Source organism: Pleurodeles waltl, chromosome 9 (genome assembly GCF_031143425.1).
Source record: "Pleurodeles waltl isolate 20211129_DDA chromosome 9, aPleWal1.hap1.20221129, whole genome shotgun sequence".
In the NCBI taxonomy this organism is placed as follows: Eukaryota; Metazoa; Chordata; class Amphibia; order Caudata; family Salamandridae; genus Pleurodeles; species Pleurodeles waltl.
Window position 1 is genome coordinate 807,728,963 of NC_090448.1, and position 19,236 is coordinate 807,748,198.

At 44.1% G+C, this 19,236-nt stretch overlaps 1 protein-coding gene across 7 annotated transcripts in view; it reads right to left on the minus strand.

The window, feature by feature from the left end:
- Positions 1-19,236, minus strand: part of DPF2 (double PHD fingers 2) — a 225,313-nt gene that overhangs the window by 51,672 nt on the left and 154,405 nt on the right. The gene's annotated exons all lie outside the window — the stretch shown is intronic.

The window sequence follows — 19,236 nt, forward strand, 5'->3', positions numbered from 1 at the left end:
GCATACCTCCTGCCATTATGGTGTGCCCCAAAACTCCGAAGCCAATGGGGCAGGACATCTCAGGCTCTGCAAAACAGGCTCCTCTGGTCACGGGGCCTGAAGACTCACTCACAAGACAAGTTGCCACCCTTCTCAGTCAATTGGCACAATTTGACAAGATTTTAATGACGATAGCTGACTTCAAAACTGCATCAGAGGCTAAGATTGACATGGTCTCTATAGAAGTTAATCTGTTTAGAGCATATCACCGTGAGTTAACTGGATGGGTGGATGATACAGAATCGGCACTTACTAGCATGAGGGCCACCATCCAGGGCTTGCAGACACAGGTGCAAGAACTGCAAACAAAGGTTGAAGCTTTGCATCGGCTGGCTGAGGAGAGGGAGGGTCCTGTTCTACTGAAATAATGTCCGGTTCTTTAGCTTTCTGGAACATGCAGCCAACATTGAATTGTTCTTGCAGAATTGGTTGCTGGCCACAGGACTCAAAGACAGGGTACCAACATTTTTTGGGGTGGAGAGGGTACACTGTATACCAACTAGGCCATCCCTGCCTGGGGAGAAACTGCACCCAGTGATTGCACGATTTCTCAATTACCGGGATCAGGATTTGATATTACATTTGTTTCAACAGGAAGATCCCTCGCGATCTGAGAATGTTCTAATAATGGCATTCCCGTATTTCACCACTGAGGTCCAAAGACCCCTTAATTAACAAAATGCCTTGAAATTGAAACTTCTAGAACTATCCCTAAAATATGCCTTACTTTTCCCAGCTAAACCGAGAGTTATATATCGTGTTTCCATGTAGGAGGTGGGCCTGGTTTTTGGTGGGAACCAAAGGTACTTACACCTTATACCAGGTCCAGTTATCCCTTATTAGTGAAATGTAGTCAGTGTGTAGATGCCAGGCTGTCTAGAGGTAGCTGTAGCAGATCAGTCACAGCTGAACTAGGAGACATGCAAAGCTCTTGCAATATCACTGTAGTCACACACATGAAAGAAAATACTCAGTGTATAAAGGTACTTTATTTTGGTGACACAATTGCCAAAAATACCTTAGAGACTATACTCCCTCAGAAGGTAAGTAATATACGCAATATATATATAAAGGTATCTAAAAACAGGTAAGTAAGTACAAAGTCAGAAAACAGGGCAAATAGTGAAAATCACAATAGGTTGCAATGGGCCTAGGGGGAACACAAACCATATACTAAAATAGTGGAATGCGAAAGTCGGTTTCCCACCTAGGCAGGAGTAGTGTGTAGAGGGGCGCTGGGAGTGTCGGAAAACACCAAAGGTAAGTAACAGAACCCACCCCAGAGCCCAGGAAAACAGGAGTAAATCACAGTAAGTTTCCTGAAACGCACAAGAAGGTTTGATAGAAGATTATGCAAGAACCAGAAGAGACTGCAAGACACTAATAATGGATTCCTGGACCTGCAGACCTGTGGAAGAAGGGGGGCAAGTCCAAGAAGCTCTGAAGACTCCAGGGAGAACAGGAGCCTCTGCTAACCCAGATGAAGGTGCAAAAGAAGAACCACCGGTGAGAAGACAAAGTCAGTTATGCATCCAAGAAGACAGACGCGTTCCTGGTTGGTGCAGAAGATGTGCCACGCCGGATGGATGATTGCAGTCTGGTTTGTGTCGCTGGATTCCGCTAACAAGCCTTGGCAAATGCAAAGTTCACGTTGGAGGAAAATGGCACTGCCTGGGACCAGGAGGGACCTGATGGCCTCTACCCAGGAGGGGGTAGACAGAGGGGGCTCTCAGCAACTCAGAAGACCAGGAGGCGTACACAGGAGTCCCACAGCATGGGGACTAAGAAGGTGCAAATGGAGGTCCACGCAGCACAACACAAAGGGATTCCACGCCGCCGGTGAACCACACAGGCAGCTGTGCGTCGCAGGATGAAGTGCTGGGGGCCTAAGCTGTGCTGTGCACGAAGAACTTTGTGGAATGTCACACACAACCTTGGCAACTGCAAGTCACAAGATGCACGGGGATACTATCTTGAGTGGGGAGGCAAGCTCTTACCTCCACCAAAGATGGACAGCTGGAAGTTGGGACTTTCAGGGTCACTTTAGACCACCACCCGTGTTGCTGGATCCACGCTTGTCATCTGGAGAGGGGACTCAAGCCACCGGTCGTCGCTGCATAGAGGTGCCTGCTAAAGCAGGGAACTGACTCCGTTACTCCACGGGAGATTCCTTCGGTTCTTCTGGTGCAGGCTGAACACAGGCAGTCCTCGGAGGATGCGTGACCTGGAAACTGTTGCAGCTGCTGGCAGGAGCTTAAGATACAATGCTGCAGAAGTCCTCTTGAGGGTTCAGCTGTGGTTCCGTTGGTAGAAGATGAAGTAAAGGATGCAGAGCATACCTGCTGGAGTCTTGCAATCCTAATCTGAAGAAACACCCAGAGGAGAGACCCTAAATAGCCCTGAAAGGGGGGATTGGTCACCTAACCAGGTAAGCACCTATCAGGGGAGAGCTCTGGCGTCATCTGCTGGCACTGGCCACTCAGATGCTCCCAGAGTGCCCCACCACCTTGGAATCCAAGATGGCAAAACCCAGGGACACACTGGAGGAGCTCTGGGCAGCACCCCTGGGGTGGTGATGGACAGGGGAGTGGTCACTCCCCTTTCCTTTCTCCAGTTTCATGCCAGAGTAGTGGGTCCCTGAACCGCTTTAGACTGGATTATGCAAGGAGGGCCCGATCTGTGCCCTTCAAAGCATTTCCAGAGGCTTGGGGAGGCTACCCCACCCAAGCCTGTAACACCTATTACTAAAGGGAGAGGTTGTAACACCCCTCTCCCAAAGGAAATCCTTTGTTCTGCCCTTCTGGGCTTGAGCTGCTCAAGCAACAGGAGGACAGAAAGCTGTCTGTGAGGTGGCAGCAGGTGGGGTTGCCTGTAAAACCTCAGAAGGGTGGTATGGCAGTACTGGGGGTCCACTGCGGAGCCCCACAGAGCGCATGGGATTGTACAACCAATACTGGAATCAGTATTGTGGTATAATTCCCAGTTGTAGACATCTTACATGGCCATATTTGGGGTTACCATTGTGAAGCTGGACATAGGTATTGACCTATAAATGTATGTAAAAGATGTAAAATGGCTTCCTCGCACTCATGAAGTCTGAGAAAATGGTCCTGGACGATGTGGGGCACCTCTGCTAGTGCAGGGGTGCCCTCACACACAGGTACTTTGCACCTACCCTTCAGGGTTGGAAGGTCTGGCATATAGGTGACTTATAAGTGACCTGGTGTAGTGTAAATTACTGTGAAATGCTGCATGCACCATTTAACACAGGCTGCAAAGGCAGTCCTGTAGAAGCCTTTGCATGGGCCCCCTATGGGTGGCAGAAGTAATGCTGCAGCCAATAGGGATCCCCTGGAACACAAATGCCCTGGGTACCTAAGTACCATATACTAGGGACCTATAAGGGGTGACCAGTATGCCAATTTGGGGTAAAATACTGGGTTATCAGTATGTAGTAACAAATTTGGGAATAGAGAGCATAAGCAATGGGGTCCTGGTTAACAGGGTCCCAGTGACACAGTCAAGCATACTGACAAAAACAGTGAAACATACTGACAAGTAGGCCACAACCCATAAGCACTGGGGTCCTGGCTAGCAGGATCCCAGTGACACAAACACACTGACAAACAGGCCAAAAATGTGGGTAACCATGCTAGAAAGAGGCTACTTTATCACAATCCATTCACTTTTTTTTTTTTTTTTTCCAGAGGACACCTGGACCTGTCTTCATGCCAAGGGTATGGCAGGAACAATCCACAGAGGAATGGCTGGCATCACGTCATCGATGGCACAGAAAGACAGCAAACCGGCCTGATCGGAAACAGACGGTGAGAGAATAAGAAAAAGCAGTGGAGGAGGTGCATCATTTGACCCTTGTCTCTCCTCAAAGGCCAGTTCTGTGGCCGATAACTCTGAGACACCAGCCAGCATTGGAACTCATGGCCCAGAGCTGATGCCTAGACTAGCGGATGAGCTGCTGTAAACCAAGGGTTTGTTGAGTGCTTTCCACACTGCTAATGGTCCACTGGAGAACTGGACCTACTATACTATACTGACAGCTGGGGGATGGCATGGGGCACACGGGCCTCACCCGACTGAGATTTGTCAGCGGGCTGATAAGAAGTCTTAGTGCTTCCTAGAGTGCCACGCCTCCGACTACAAACCGAATCGGATGAAGATGGTACCCGTTGAAAGTCAGATTCTAATTCTTGTTATTGATGTTTACTTGGGGTGATTATACCGGAGACTTTCTGTCAAAATGGCGAGGGGGGACGTTCAAATTGTTATGTTTTTTGTTATGTTTCTTATCTTTATGTATCTATCTCAATTCACCACAATATGTGGGACCATCGACTCATTTTGGGAACAAAAACTAAAGTATTGAATTCTCACCATAGAGACATAGGGTTTCCAATACTAGGAAACAGGTGCGGGTTACTGGACTTCCTAATCCATGGCACTGGGGAGGAAACTAGAGACACATAGGTGAACATCCGGCCACTTCCACCCCTCATTACAAGTTCCTAACATGGAATGTACGAGGTATGGCCAATATAACTAAGGGATGTAAAATACAAACAAATCTTAAACGCCACCACATAGATGTGGCGATACTATAGGAGAGACATATAACTCATTCAACACTTACCGAAGTATGAACCAAATGAAAGGGTCAGACATACACTATTGTGTCCACCTATGTTAGGGGGGTATGGATCTGGATTGCTCCCAATGTGCTTTATGTAGTAACAGCAACAAAGACTGACCGAGATGGACGCTACATGATTTTAGAAGGACATCTTGATGGCCTCCCACTGGTGATTGGGGATTTTATGCCCCTAATGTTTGTCAGTCTGCATTTCTGGACACTCTTACGCCTGCACTATTACATAACTAGGAGACTCTAGGTATTTGGGGTGGAGATTACAACTGTGTGCCTGATATCTCACTAGATAGATCAGTCACCACCCTGCAGGGTTAGGCGTGCATTCGGAGGACATGTCACCTGCAGGAATGGATGAAGCACCACAACCTAGGCGGTGCTTGGCGTCTTCTCAACCCCTTAGTGAGGGATCATTCCTTCTACTCATCGGTTCATGACATTCGCACAAGAATAGATTAGTTCCTATGTAGTGAATCACTTGGGGGGGGTGATAAGTGGAGGTGCTGTATATCTGGCACGCACGCTCTCCGACCATTCTCCATTGCTATATACACCGATATGGGATAGGGAAAGATCTGTGAGACCCTCTTGATGGCTCCAATGAGAGGCTCAATTGGATCCCCAAATACAGAGAGGAACTTGCTAAACTGCTGATTACTTTAGAACCACAACAGGGCGACATCCATGGCACTATAATGAGAGGCTCACAAGGTGGCAGTGCGGGGACACTGCATGGGGGCGACATGAGGTGTTAGAGTGCTGACGGCTGAATTATCTCAGTTACAGACGGAGATAAGAACTATGGAAATGGAATTGGTGAATCAACCCGAGGCAGTGGAGAAATTAGATAAGTTGCGAGGGAATTATAGAGAAGCCAGGGATGTGGAATTCCTATCGCCCAACAACCGGGACATATTGTTTGGGGTCAGGGGCAACAAATTTTCATGTTTATTGTGTCCTTTGGAAAAGTAGTCCCGACCCCCTGCAGCACAGGCCCTTTGGATGCCAGTTTACAAAGAGGGGAACTGTATTCAGTGGAGATAATATTTGTATCCATATGTTAATGCTGTTCGAACTTGTATTTGTGGTTCATTAATGAAATGCCTTCATTACTAGGGTGGGAACTGTAAATAAAGTTTTTAAGGCCACACTGCACTTCTGACAGTGACAGTGGTTCCAGCAAAAAAATAAAAGTGCACACACATGTTTGAAAAGTTTAACAATATGAGGCTAAGTATAATGCTCCCAGGATGCCCTCTGATTATATGCAAATGTTTGCAGAAGCTTATAAGCAAGAGCAATGATTCTTTGCTTCGCTATAATGAAACTTTAGGTGCGATTTCTTTGAGACGTCATTTAGTAAAATGTGTTGATGCATGCTAGAATTTAAAAAAAAGTATTCCTAATAGAAAATCAGTGTAACAATTTTCAACAAGATTTAGGAAGCATGAAAAAAACAAGCACCTGCAAAGCGAACCGATTGGTAATTTTTTTGTGAGTCTTTTGGTTTCATCAATGCATGGCTTTTTATTGACATGGCATTTTGTAACACTTTATTATTGTGGGAGCTGCCAGGCCCTCACCATTGTAACAAACAGTGGAAAATAGAAAGAAAAAAGGTTTTGGTCTCGAAAAGTGCACATTGCCACCGGTGGTGTAACAAAGGTCCTGTAGCCCCACTCCAGGGGGCCCCCTCAGCACAGCACCTGCCCTGAGTGAGTCTGGAGGGGGGCCCCCCCATGTTCTTTGCAGGGAAGCCCCTTCCAGTTTTGTTACCCCACTGATTGCCACAGTAGTTCCTGGCACTGAATAAAACTACTTTGTGTGCCAATATGCTCCTTGTGGATGAGCACAATGTGATATGTGGAGATATACACTGAAAATATTTTGCAGCCAACTGCATAGGAAGCTTCATGATTAGATGTTGAGAAATTCTAGTCTTACCCACTTACAAGCGGTGTTTAGAGAGAAATTGAGCACAATATACCAGGTTTTCCGCTCTCTCCCTATCGATCGTAAAACGGTTAAAATACAGCTTGGTCACCTGTATGTTGCTGTTGTGATCTAAAGGCAGCATTTGATACAATTTCCTGATCAGAATTAAGGGCGTTACTAAAGGAAATGGACGTCCCCGGTAACATCTTGGACACTCTTATTAGACTTCAGAAAAACACAGATGATGGAAGGATGGGGAATCTTACTGACTGCACTCGAACTGACAAAGAAGTTAAGCAGGAGTGTTTTTTGGCACCAAAACTTTTCTCGCTATACATTAATGAAGCTATTGACTAGCTTAATGCCTATAATAATGATTCCGCTAAAATGGGTGGAGTAAGATTCCCTGCCATCTAATTTGCTGATATTGATAACTTGCTCATATTGATAACTTTAATGGGTCTCAAATTCCATTTTAGATAAATTTGTGCGTTTTTGTGTTGAACCAGGTCTCAAACTAAACTCCCAGAAAAATAAATATATGAGTTTCAATCCACACAAAGTATTATTGACCACTTTTTTGGCATCAAACACGTCCCAAAGTTTAAGCCTTTCTTAGATGCAATTACCCTTATTTTGGCCAAACACCTATATAAAATTTAGATATGGATGCTGACTGTTAAGAGGATTTACAAGTAGTTGGTCTATTACCAACTTCTCATCGCTCCCAAACTGTTGGCCGGGGTTCTCACACAGAAGAAAACAGAGAAATATTACCTAATATTCTGCCCATTATATGTTGTCCAACATGTTGAACAGTATAAGGAGGCTTTGTGGATATTAAAATCTGACACAAAAAGTGCAAATGTTTTTAGTGTGGCTCATATCTTACAAGCAACTTGGCATCTACAAAGTAAAATATTACAATGGTTTGTCTGTATATATCTAAAATATTTTAGGTGTTGCTGTATATATTTTATATGTAGTTTTACAAATGGGTTTTAATAATTAATTATACAATTTGTTGCTGTTTTATATCAAATATCCCGAAATAAACATTGAATTGAAGACACTGTAGCTATCCTTACAGACTAACAGATGATGGCCTGATACTGAAAAAAAACTGCTTAAGCACCTGATGGAGGATTTTTATTTTTTGCTTTAAGTGTTCACCAATGGCATTGTAGTATAATTCATCTTCTGATTTCCCGCTATACATAGTAAGAACATTGTACTGCTTGTCTGGTGTGGAAGAGGATCAATCTACAATATATTATATATAACATCCAAACCCTATTGGCTAAGATACAATTTAAAACATCTTAAGCACCACAAAACTGTGTACCTTGGTAAATATAACACAGTCCATCTCTCACAATGTAGTCTAAAAACAATGAGTTTTGTAGCCCTCCAAATATTTCCCCTAAAGTCCCTAAAAGATACAGCTGTGGTTATTCAGGGCTTTAAGATGTCATCACTTCAAATCAGCTTCAGTTGTTAGAAATGCAATGACACGTGACAAATCAAGCAGTTGGATGAAAACAGACATTAGGAAGTTTGACAATAGTTCTATAAGGATTCCAGTAAGCTACTTCAGCACAGATGTTTTGCAGCGTTAGCTGGCTTTTTTTTTTTCATTGACCGTATGGACAATGATTCATTTTGTGAATCTCCCTCGATTCTCCTGGCTTTAAGGTAGAAGGGCATGATAATTATTCATTTAAAAAAAATACAAGTTATGGAGAACTTGCATTACCTATTCACTCCTTTCAGCTACACAGACGGATTGTAATATTCATGAATAGTGGTTCAAATTAGCATGCCCATCCTTCAGTAAGGTGGAGGGATAAAACAGCAGAATGCAAGGCATCGTAATAAACAAAAGAAAAGAAGCTTGACCTATCCATATATATACTCTCACGTCAGAATCAATGCAGTAATGTCTGGGAAAGAGTTGGACTGGCCTCCATGAAGCTCACTCACACATCTTGTATGAATCTTGGCTTTGACTAAAAGGCATCACTTAGTTCTCTAGTACTATATAGTCATGTAAAATACTGTCCTCAGAGGTCAGGTTCATGTGGGCAGCAAGATAGCTGCTTTTTGTTGGTGCCTGTGGCCACTCCCCGCTTCCTGGTCCCCATGGCTGCATTCAGGTTCTGTGAGACTGCCACGTCCTCGGATTAGCTGGGGAGACACCAGGCGCTTGTGTTGGAAGTGTGGCTGGAAACCTGCGGCGGCAGAGTGTATTGTGTTGCAGCTACCGGGGCTGTAGTGGAGATGCTACATAACAATGCCCATGACACCAGCCTACAGACATGTGGCAGTCCGGAGAAGAAAGATGTCTCTTTCCTCAATGCTATGCTACGACTGGGCCATGTCATAGGGTGAGAAGGCGCTGTTTAAATCTACTCATACATGCATGTCCTGCATACTGACATAATGAAGGAGCCTGGCACCATTAAGTAGACCCAGAAGGAGGTGGAAAGCAAATTGGAGGGTCTATCAAGCAGGGTACTGGTCGTTGAGCAAAGAGTGGACAGGGCTGAACGCATCTCCAGAGGGTTAAATGAAGGATGTAGGTGCAGAACATCTGGTTGAAGTGCAGTCTTTTGAGGTGAAAGCTGATCCCCTGATCCCCCTGAAGGATTGAAATTCTTGACAACCCAAGAAGAAGCTTCATTATTAAAGCTCATGTCACCTTAATAGAAGATTTTGCTGAAGCTACAGCCGTTTGAGGATTGTGTAAAGTATTTAGGCTCCCCCTTATTGTGAACCAACTGAAACAAGGTTCTGCCACCTATGTGATAGCTGTGGTAAGACTGATGGAGCTGCAAGACCAACGTTTGAGGGCAGAAACACAATGGAATATTGTAAAGCTGGTGGATGTGAAACTGCTGCTGTTCCCGGATTTGAGGCCTTAGTCAATGGCCAGGGAAAAAAAAACCTTATGCTACCTAGTGTGGCTGTGAGTCAAGCAGAAGGAGAAGACATGTATTTTGTTTGGTGGACTCAGCAAGAGCTTTTCTTACTTAGCAGCTGTGATTTCTCCCAGGATTATTAGTTTTGTTGATCTCTGTGAACTCATCTGCAGTGTCGTCTTGCTGGTGATAAAGAGGTTTTGCATCTTCCAGCAGATATGGGCTGAAGGGCTCTTTCACAAGAGTGAGGGTATATTTTCACTGAGGATTGATTATGTGCTGGCTTCGTATGTCCCTAGCCATACAATTCCCACGAGGCGTGCCGAGACAATGTTGATGTTAGCTTTATTTTACACAAGTCCACTCTTCATGGTCACCTTTATGATTTTGTCCTGTGACAGATAGGGCGCCTTGGAATGACCTTTGGTAATTGTGATTCATACAATGTTCTGTGTCTCGCTCCATCTTACTAGATTCAATAAAATAGATCTGACCCTAAAATACTATCCTCACAACAACAAAATTGTTTTGAAAAGGTAGTCCCAATGGAAAATAGACCAAGAGTTACAAATACATGTTTTGCCTACTTATCTTTCTTCTACCACGGTTCTACAGTCATATTGCAAACAAATCTTCCTCCAGGACATAATGGATTAGTGTAAAAAGATGTAAGATACCAAAGAAACTATGTAAAGATTGTAGAAATCAGAAACAAAACTAGCAAGAAAAAAGGGATGAATCATCAGTTATATACTATCATGGTGAAAAACAGAATATGCATACAGCTTAAAGATCTGTATTTTAACTCACAACCCAAAGCAATTATAGGTAATCATAAGGCCACCTTAAATGCAATATAAACCTGTTTTGTGTACGGGCTTGAAAAAGACTACTGGTTGTATCAGTTTATACAACACTATGCCTAACTCCCGAAGAGGAAATAGATGCATGACCAGCTAGATTACTTTTCTTTGAGCTTTCTAGAAAGCCTCAAAAAATCAGTTTAAAGAACACTATGCCTAACTCCCGAAGGGGATATAAATGCATGACCAGCTAGATTACTTTTCTTTGAGGCTTTCTAGACTTTTCTTTGACAATTTTGGATCACCAATATCGTAAAAAAAACGATGCACAGAAGTAAATTCCCATTAAGCAGTGAGTGCAAAGACAGCTTTTTCTCTGCTGGAAGGATGTTTTGCTTCATTTAGGATATTACTGTAGTCTGGGCAATACCACAGAGCCAGCCAATCAAGTTCAGAGATGGAAACATACAGTGAAGGATCTTCCTCGAATTTCTCTATAGGAGATATGGAGGAATTGAAGATGAGAAAGCAATTAGGATACCACCAACTAGTGTGGCTTGTCTGACATGGTCAATGTCATCTTTGTTCTATGCTGAACAAATCCATGCTCTTCCTAAAAATATTTGCTCAAAACAACCATCCTTGAGAACTGGTAGAGAAATACCTGTGATGGTGATGCAGAGTCCCAATTCCAAAATGCCTGTACATCAGGTATTCAGGAGAACTCTTTATGTTGTCCCTCCTGGTATGCTCAAATAATAACATTATTGTCCTTCTGTCTGATTCGATTACTACAATATCTAACAGGATGGGTGGAAGAAAACATTTCAGAGCTTGGTGGTCTACTGAGTCCCAACATGATAATGTTCTGCAGTGGACCACTCTCGCTGGACTGCGACATCAAATGTGTGCACTCTTCAGCCTTGCAATGCTTGATCTATGCAATCAGCCAAACATAAATGGCCTTCTGAAATGATACTTCTGCATGTATGTCCTTTCTCTAGCACCACCAGGCAATGAGTTATTAGGAACAGTGTTAATCTGCCGTTCCAGTCCAGAGTAACCTAGAGCCACTAGGCTTTCCTACACTGCAGCAGGGGTCTCATGTAATGCATGGCAATTTCAACAGCTGGAGTAGAAAGTCCCATGTGCAGCTTTGGAGAGCCATGCTGCCTTGCCTTGTGTTCTATGTAGTTTGCTGTCATTTTTTGTTGTATTCCTCCAGTGAACCTGACAATTATGCAAGTTCACAGAGGGCCCGGTCTGTTTACTAGATTGAGACCTCATAGCTGGGCACCACTCTTTTGAAGAGACGGTATTGCTGCCACTAATTGGGCTTTGTGGGACTGTTAGTGGAACATGTATGACTATGTCTAAAGGACAGACCTTTTTCCCGTTCCTCTACAAATTAAGAGTTTTACCGACAGCCATCATGTATAAAATTCAGCTAGACTCTTTTTTTCTCATGTATGGGGCATGGTTGAGTGCAAAAGCATGTATATGAGGGTGGAATTTGTGGACTGTGCATGTCTGAGGCAGCGCACGGTAGACTATGTTGCACCTCTATTAAACCAGTGACTAACATCCAAAGACACCGAGGGAAAATTCTACATCAATGTTAAACTTTTTTTAGCAAACTTATAAGGAAAAGTTCGTTTCTGGTGGATACCCGATCTACATGAGGATTCCTCACCTTTAAACATTCCCAAATGCAGACTAGATCTGGAAAACATTTATATCAGTAATCAATTCCATCTCGGCATCAAATATGGATTTGTTACATCATCATCTGAGTCAAAGCCTCGTAGGTGGAAGGGGTGATGGGGGGCAGCAAGGAATCTGCAGGTAGACAGAGTATCCTCTAGAAATACTGCTCCAGAAAGTAAGTAACTTTTCCTTCTGATGGATACTTCAACCTGAAGATTCTTCACCTCTGAAGAGATTTCCTAGCAACAATTTGAAGGAGGAGAGTGTGGAGAAAAGTTGTTTTAGATAGAAAATAGTGAACTAGTAACTGCCTCTTCTTACTTTGAGATCCAAATAGTAATGCTTGGGAAGGTGCAGAGAGCAGGTCATGTGGCCACCATGTAAATGTCTGAAATGGGTAATCCTCTTGTAAGAACTGCTGGGGAACTCTTGACTCTGGTGGAATGGGCTCTTATTCCTTCAGTTGGGACTTTTCTTAGGTAATGTGCATCAAATCTTAACAGACAGGTTAACCTATGTGGAATTCATGCATTTATGGATTGCTTTACCTTTTTTGCAATCAGTGTATCTAATGAACAGTTGGTCATCTGGTCTTAATTCCAGTTCATGTAATATATTACTGCTCTTCTAGGGCCAACAGATACTGGGATTTGCAGAATTTCAAGTAATGAGTTCTGACAATTTTGCACTGTGACTCGGTACAATGAAGCACAAATGTTTCAAAAGAAGGATTGTCAGAATCTCCTCTCTGCTGAGTGCCTGAATCAATGCCTGCCTAGATGTTTGCCATGATTGTTCTCAAACTGCCCTTGTTCCGATAATCCGGAGTCTTCTCCTTCTGCATCTGTGCTTCTTTACACAAAGAAAGGTGTCTTTAGTGACTTACAGTGTTGTCACTGAAAACAGCGCCATACGTGGTGCCAGGCCTGAATGTACCAGAGGAGGTGAGTAGATCGGTGCTGTTTGTGGCACCATAGTCAACATCGGGGTGAGACTCTGCACAGACCCTGAAAGGCTGAACCCAGTAATGTACCAAGAGGAGCCCCAAACTGAAGAGGCTCCAGGAAAACTCTGTTAGGCGCCAATGGTAGGGGTGTTAAAAGATCAAAAAACCCACAAACCTGTCCCATGGGATTAGCCGGCGCACCATAGGGAATAGCCACTTTCCTTGAAATATTTGCAATGGCTTAGATAACACCAGAACAGATCTGCTCCTGGCAGGAGGAACTCTGGGTAGGTGCGTACCTACACTGGTTAAGTGGAGTCAATGGTGCTGGATCCTGGGCCACCGGCTGTAGTGCAAGGAAAATCTCTACTAACCCCAGCACTGAGGTGGGGGGCACCGCAGAACACATGTCTGTGCTTTTGGGCCAACAAGGAGAAGGAATTAATGCTTTTTCTTCTTGTGGTGTTAATTCTTCTCCTTTGAGAACTTAGTGGAGGGTGAGGATCTTGAGGTGAATATTGATCTCTGTCATTACCTCAAAAGATACCTTGTTCCACGACAACTCCTACAGCCTTCATTGGAACATGTCATAAAGAGTTTGGTAAACTATTCCTTGATGGCCTCAGGGTGCATCTGATGACAGAGGGTGTAAAGAAATGGCTCCCTGTTGCAGTTACCCCCCCCCACTTTTTGCCTGATACTGATGCTGACTTGACTGAGAAGTGTGCTGGGACCATGCTAACCAGGCCCCAGCACCAGTGTTCTTTCACCTAAAATGTACCATTGTTTCCACAATTGGCACAACCCTGGCACGTAGGTAAGTCCCTTGTAACTGATACCCCTAAGGTCTCTAAGGGCTGCAGCATGTCTTATGCCACCCTAGGGACCCCTCACTCAGCACATACACACTGCTTACCAGCTTGTGTGTGCTGGTGGGGAGAAAATGACTAAGTCGACATGGCACTCCCCTCAGGGTGCCATGCCAACCTCACACTGCCTATGGCATAGGTAAGTCACCACTCTAACAGGCCTTACAGCCCTAAGGCAGGGTGCACTATACCACAGGTGAGGGCATAGGTGCATGAGCACTATGCCCCTACAGTGTCTAAGCAAAACCTTAGACATTGTAAGTGCAGGGTAGCCATAAGAGTATATGGTCTGGGAGTCTGTCAAAAACGAACTCCACAGCTCCATAATGGCTACACTGAATACTGGGAAGTTTGGTATCAAACTTCTCAGAATAATAAACCCACACTGACGCCAGTGTTGGATTCATTAAAAAAATGCACACAGAGGGCATCTTAGAGATGCCCCCTGTATTTTACCCAATTGTTCAGTGCAGGACTGACTCTGCTGAGAGACGAGTTTCTGACCCCATGTGGTGAGGGCCTTTGTGCTCTCTGAGGACAGAAATAAAAGCCTGCTCTGGGTGGAGGTGCTTCACACCTCCCCCCTGCAGGAACTGTAACACCTAGCAGTGAGCTTCAAAGGCTCAGGCTTCGTGTTACAATGCCCCAGGGCACTCCAGCTAGTGGAGATGCCCGCCCCCTGGACACAGCCCCCACTTTTGGCGGCAAGTCCAGGAGAGATAGTGAGAAAAACAAGGAGGAGTCACTGGCCAGTCAGGACAGCCCCTAAGGTGTCCTGAGCTGAGGTGACTGACTTTTAGAAATCCTTCATCTTGCAGATGGAGGATTCCCCCAATAGGATTAGGGATGTGCTACCCTCCCCTCAGGGAGGAGGCACAAAGAGGGTGTAGCCACCCTCAAGGACAGTAGCCATTGGCTGCTGCCCTCCCAGACCTAAACACACCCCTAAATTCGGTATTTAGGGACTCCCCAGAACCTAGGAAACGAGATTCCTGCAACCTAAGAAGAAGAGGACTGCTAAGCTGAAAAACCCTGCAGAGAAGACAGAGACACCAACTGCTTTGGCCCCAGCTCTTCCAGCCTGTCTCCCCACTTCTAAAGAAAATGCTCCAGCGATGCTTTCCCCAGGGACCAGCGCCCTCTGAATCCTCAGAGGACTGCCCTGCTCTAGAAGGACCAAGAACTCCTGAGGACAGCGGCTCTGTTTACCCAAGACTGCAACTTTGTAACGAAGGAGCAACTTTAAAACAACTTGCGTTTCCCGCCGGAAGCGTGAGACTTGCTACTCTGCACCCGACGCCCCCGGCTCGACTTGTGGAGAACAATCACTTCAGGGAGGACTTCCCGGCGACTGCGAGTAGCCAGAGTTGCCCCCCCTGAGCTCCCACAGCGACGCCTGCAGAGGGAATCCCGAGGCTCCCCCTGACCGCGACTGCCTGCTCCTCAGATCCCGACGCCTGGTAAAGACTCTGCACCCGCAGCCCCCAGGACCTGAAGGATCCGAACTCCAGTGCAGGAGTGACCCCCAGGAGGCCCTCTCCCTTGCCCAGGTTGTGGCTACCCCGAGGAGCCCCCCCTTGCCTGCATCGCTGAAGAGACCCCTTGGTCTCCCATTGAAACCTATTGAAAACCCGATGCGTGTTTGCACACTACACCCGGCCGCCCCGTGCTGCTGAGGGTGTACTTTCTGTGCTGACTTGTGTCCCCCCCGGTGCCCTACAAAACCCCCCTGGTCTGCCCTCCGAAGACACGGGTACTTACCTGCTGGCAGACTGGAACCGGGGCACTCCCTTCTCCATTGAAGCCTATGCGTTTTGGGCACCACTTTGACCTCTGCACCTGACCGGCCCTGAGCTGCTGGTGTGGTAACTTTGGGGTTGCTCTGAACCCCCAACTGTGGGCTACCTTGGACCCAAACTTGAACCCCTAGGTGGTTTACTTACCTGCAAAAACTAACAAACTCTTACTCCCCCTAGGAACTGTTGAAAATTGCACTGTGTCTAGTTTTAAAATAGCTATATGTGATTTATGTGAAAAGTGTATATGCTATTTTGCTAATTCAAAGTTCCTAAAGTGCCTACCTGCAATACCTTTCATTTAAAGTATTACATGTAAATCTTGAACCTGTGGTTCTTAAAATAAACTAAGAAAATATATTTTTCTATACAAAAACCTATTGGCCTGGAATTGTCTTTGAGTGTGTGTTCCTCATTTATTGCTTGTGTATGTACAACAAATGCTTAACACTACTCCTTTGATAAGCCTACTGCTCGACCACACTACCACAAAATAGAGCATTAGTATTATCTCTTTTTGCCACTATCTTACCTCTAAGGGGAACCCTTGGACTCTGTGCATACTATTCCTTACTTTGAAATAGTGCATACAAAGCCAACTTCCTACAGAGGGCGTACAACAAAGTGTCATGTTTCAAGCCGAGACATCACATACAGTAATCGTGCCATGATGGACATACATATAGCGCAACATAGCAAGGATTAAAGCAAGATCATTTTAAGAGGACATTCTCCTCCACCAAAGTGTACACAATGTGATTTGTCAGAAATCTCCTCTGGATCATGTGGATAGGGCTGTTAAAACCGAACTTCCGTGACTCAAGTGTCGTCATAAAGACTACACATCTAGCCTCGATGCCACCTCCCAGGGCCAGAGAGCTAATGCAAAAGATCCCCAGACCTAGTCGGCACCTGAGAATATTAAAAGGTAAGGAATCTACAGGTTCAAGTATCAATCCAAAAGCACCAGTTCTTGTCTTAATTTTTCATTATATAGAATTACCTCCACTTAAACAGGTTCGTAAAAAAACAGACAAAAAAATACTGACTCTGCGCCATGTTTCTTGACAAAACTGTTTGAAAACGATAAGTTTTGCATTTCAAAATGTGTTCTCTCTTTAATGAATATTTAAGAATATACCATTATGGAGAGGGTGGCTTATGAATTTTATATTTATGATTAAGAAAGTCCCTATTACAAGGAAGAGAATCTGAGCGCCCTAGACTGTATTTACAATGGTGCATATATCTAATCCAAACTGTGGGGAAAATCACTGCTTTATTTAGCTATCAGATGGCTTTAAACAAAGCTTAACTAAGGTTGACTCATGCTTCCACATTTCACCTCCTAAGATGGAATAATACTGGCTCCAGTAACCTGAACATCATTTGGACACTAGGAAGCCTCTCTACATTGGTGATGGGCCGAGAAAGCGGAAGGAGCAGAACTTTCCTCTCCCCTAGGCTGAGGTTATATGACTATTCTGGAAAATATGATACTGTAACCTGTGGGTGACAAAAAAAGCACACGTGTCCAGTGTCCTACTAGGTGATGGGCAGTTCTGGCCATCACACATCCATCACAAGGTGCACATCACTGCGGTTGTGAATGAAAACTGGAAAAGGAACTAAAAGACCCCTGTCAACCGGCTTGTTTGAAAGCAATATCAAGACTAAGACTATTGTATTTTAATTGGGCTGTAGAGCCAGAGACTCTTCCTATCTTCACATTCTTCAGGTGTCCACTTGTCAAAACTTCCCAGTACTAGAATGACCTAAACCTGCATATCCCCTCCCCCCCTCCACCCCCAATGTCTCGCCATTCTCAAACACGGGGAGGGGATTATTTAGCCAGAGCCGGCCAACCAGATTCTAAAACCTTTCGGGCCCTATTTCGACCCCTTTCTGCAGAAATAGTTGTACAAAACTGTTGTGGTTGGTCCTTTACTATAGAGTTCCCTTCCCAGTGGGAATTGGTGGAGAACTTAGTTCAAGAGGGTGTCCCCCCTCCCATGGGTTCCCTTGGCACTGAACAATACTGACCCTGGTCAGCCATTTGAGATATAGGCCCTGAAGTTTGGTATTTTTAGAGAGTCCCCTTAAAGTATTTTTATGTGTTCTTATTGACAGTTTCTGTAAAGCTCTGTGTAACAATTGTTGGTTCTATCCTAGCACTACAGTATTTTTTGACTTTTCTTTACTTACTTCCCTGTGATTACCTATTCATCTTTGAAGCTATTTCACTGAAAGGGCACTGAGATATAATTTTACTGTGAAATGTTGGGCCTAAGTTTCTAACTCCTATCACATTCCAGACCAAGGAATGCCCAAGAAAAGGTCTCCTACTGCCACAGCTCCATTCACAATTTTAGAAATACACCAATTTAGTATGTATTACATGCTTCTTTAACAGCTACGAACTTCCATGATACAAAGCTGTGATTACCACCAACCCACTACTCTCCATTTACAAGCATAAATGATAATTTAACAAAGCATGGAAAAAAGACTATATTAGTGTTAGCCCTATTAGCGAGTAACAAGTGGTAATAGATAAGAATATTTTGTGAAGTAACTGGATCAGAGAGGACTTTAATATATGAACCACGGTAGTGAGAAATTGTGAAGCTTACAATCCAATGATCTAAAAACAAACACGGAGCGCTGAAGAAGTACATAAATCTACAAAACACATGCTGTCTGAGACTGTATTTATGAATTCAATGGGTTACAACTAAGCTGAACAGACGTACTAAGCATATTATATACAGTAACAACTTACTGAAGTAGAAATGTAGTGAAGAACAACGATCTGGATTATGAGAAAATGTATAACCTGGATTTAAGTCTATGAACCTTGTCACACCATTTGTCATCAATGTGCAACGACAGGTGATTTTAACAATTTTGACAAAAAAATTAGCTTTACATTTTTAACAAATATTTTTCATCATTTCATTAACAGAAATATTTTTTATAAATTATAAGTGTTACAGATTATGATTGTGGTTTCTCCTCTAAAACATATAATTTTGGTTTAGTTGCAAAACCATCCTTTCCTTCACCGCCAATAGCTCTATGAAGATTACCTACAACCAGAAAGAACAATCTGAATGACAGGGTGCAAACAGAAGCAATAGTGAAAACCATGGTTATCAATGAAGTCGGACACAGGTTTAGAGTAATACAGTAGACTAACCACTCAGTTCAGGCCGTACAATTAAAATGGTGGCTCGAACGTGCAAATAAAGGTTAAAGTGGAGGGTCACTAGACCTACTCTCAAAAGGGAGCACAAGCCTGTTGGGCCCAACCTTTCAATTAACTCAGAAACTCCAACTAGCACCAAGGGGGCCACTGAAAACTCTGAACGCTGAGCTACATAAAATATCATAACATAACTGGTGATGAGGATGCAAAAAGCTTCACTCAATGAAGAAACATTTCCAGGGACAGTGGGATGCAGTGCACGAAAGGTCCTCTATATACAAAAGCCTACATTTAGAATAGTGAACTTGAAATTGCTATCGAAAGACAAGCAAACATTAAACAAAGTTTG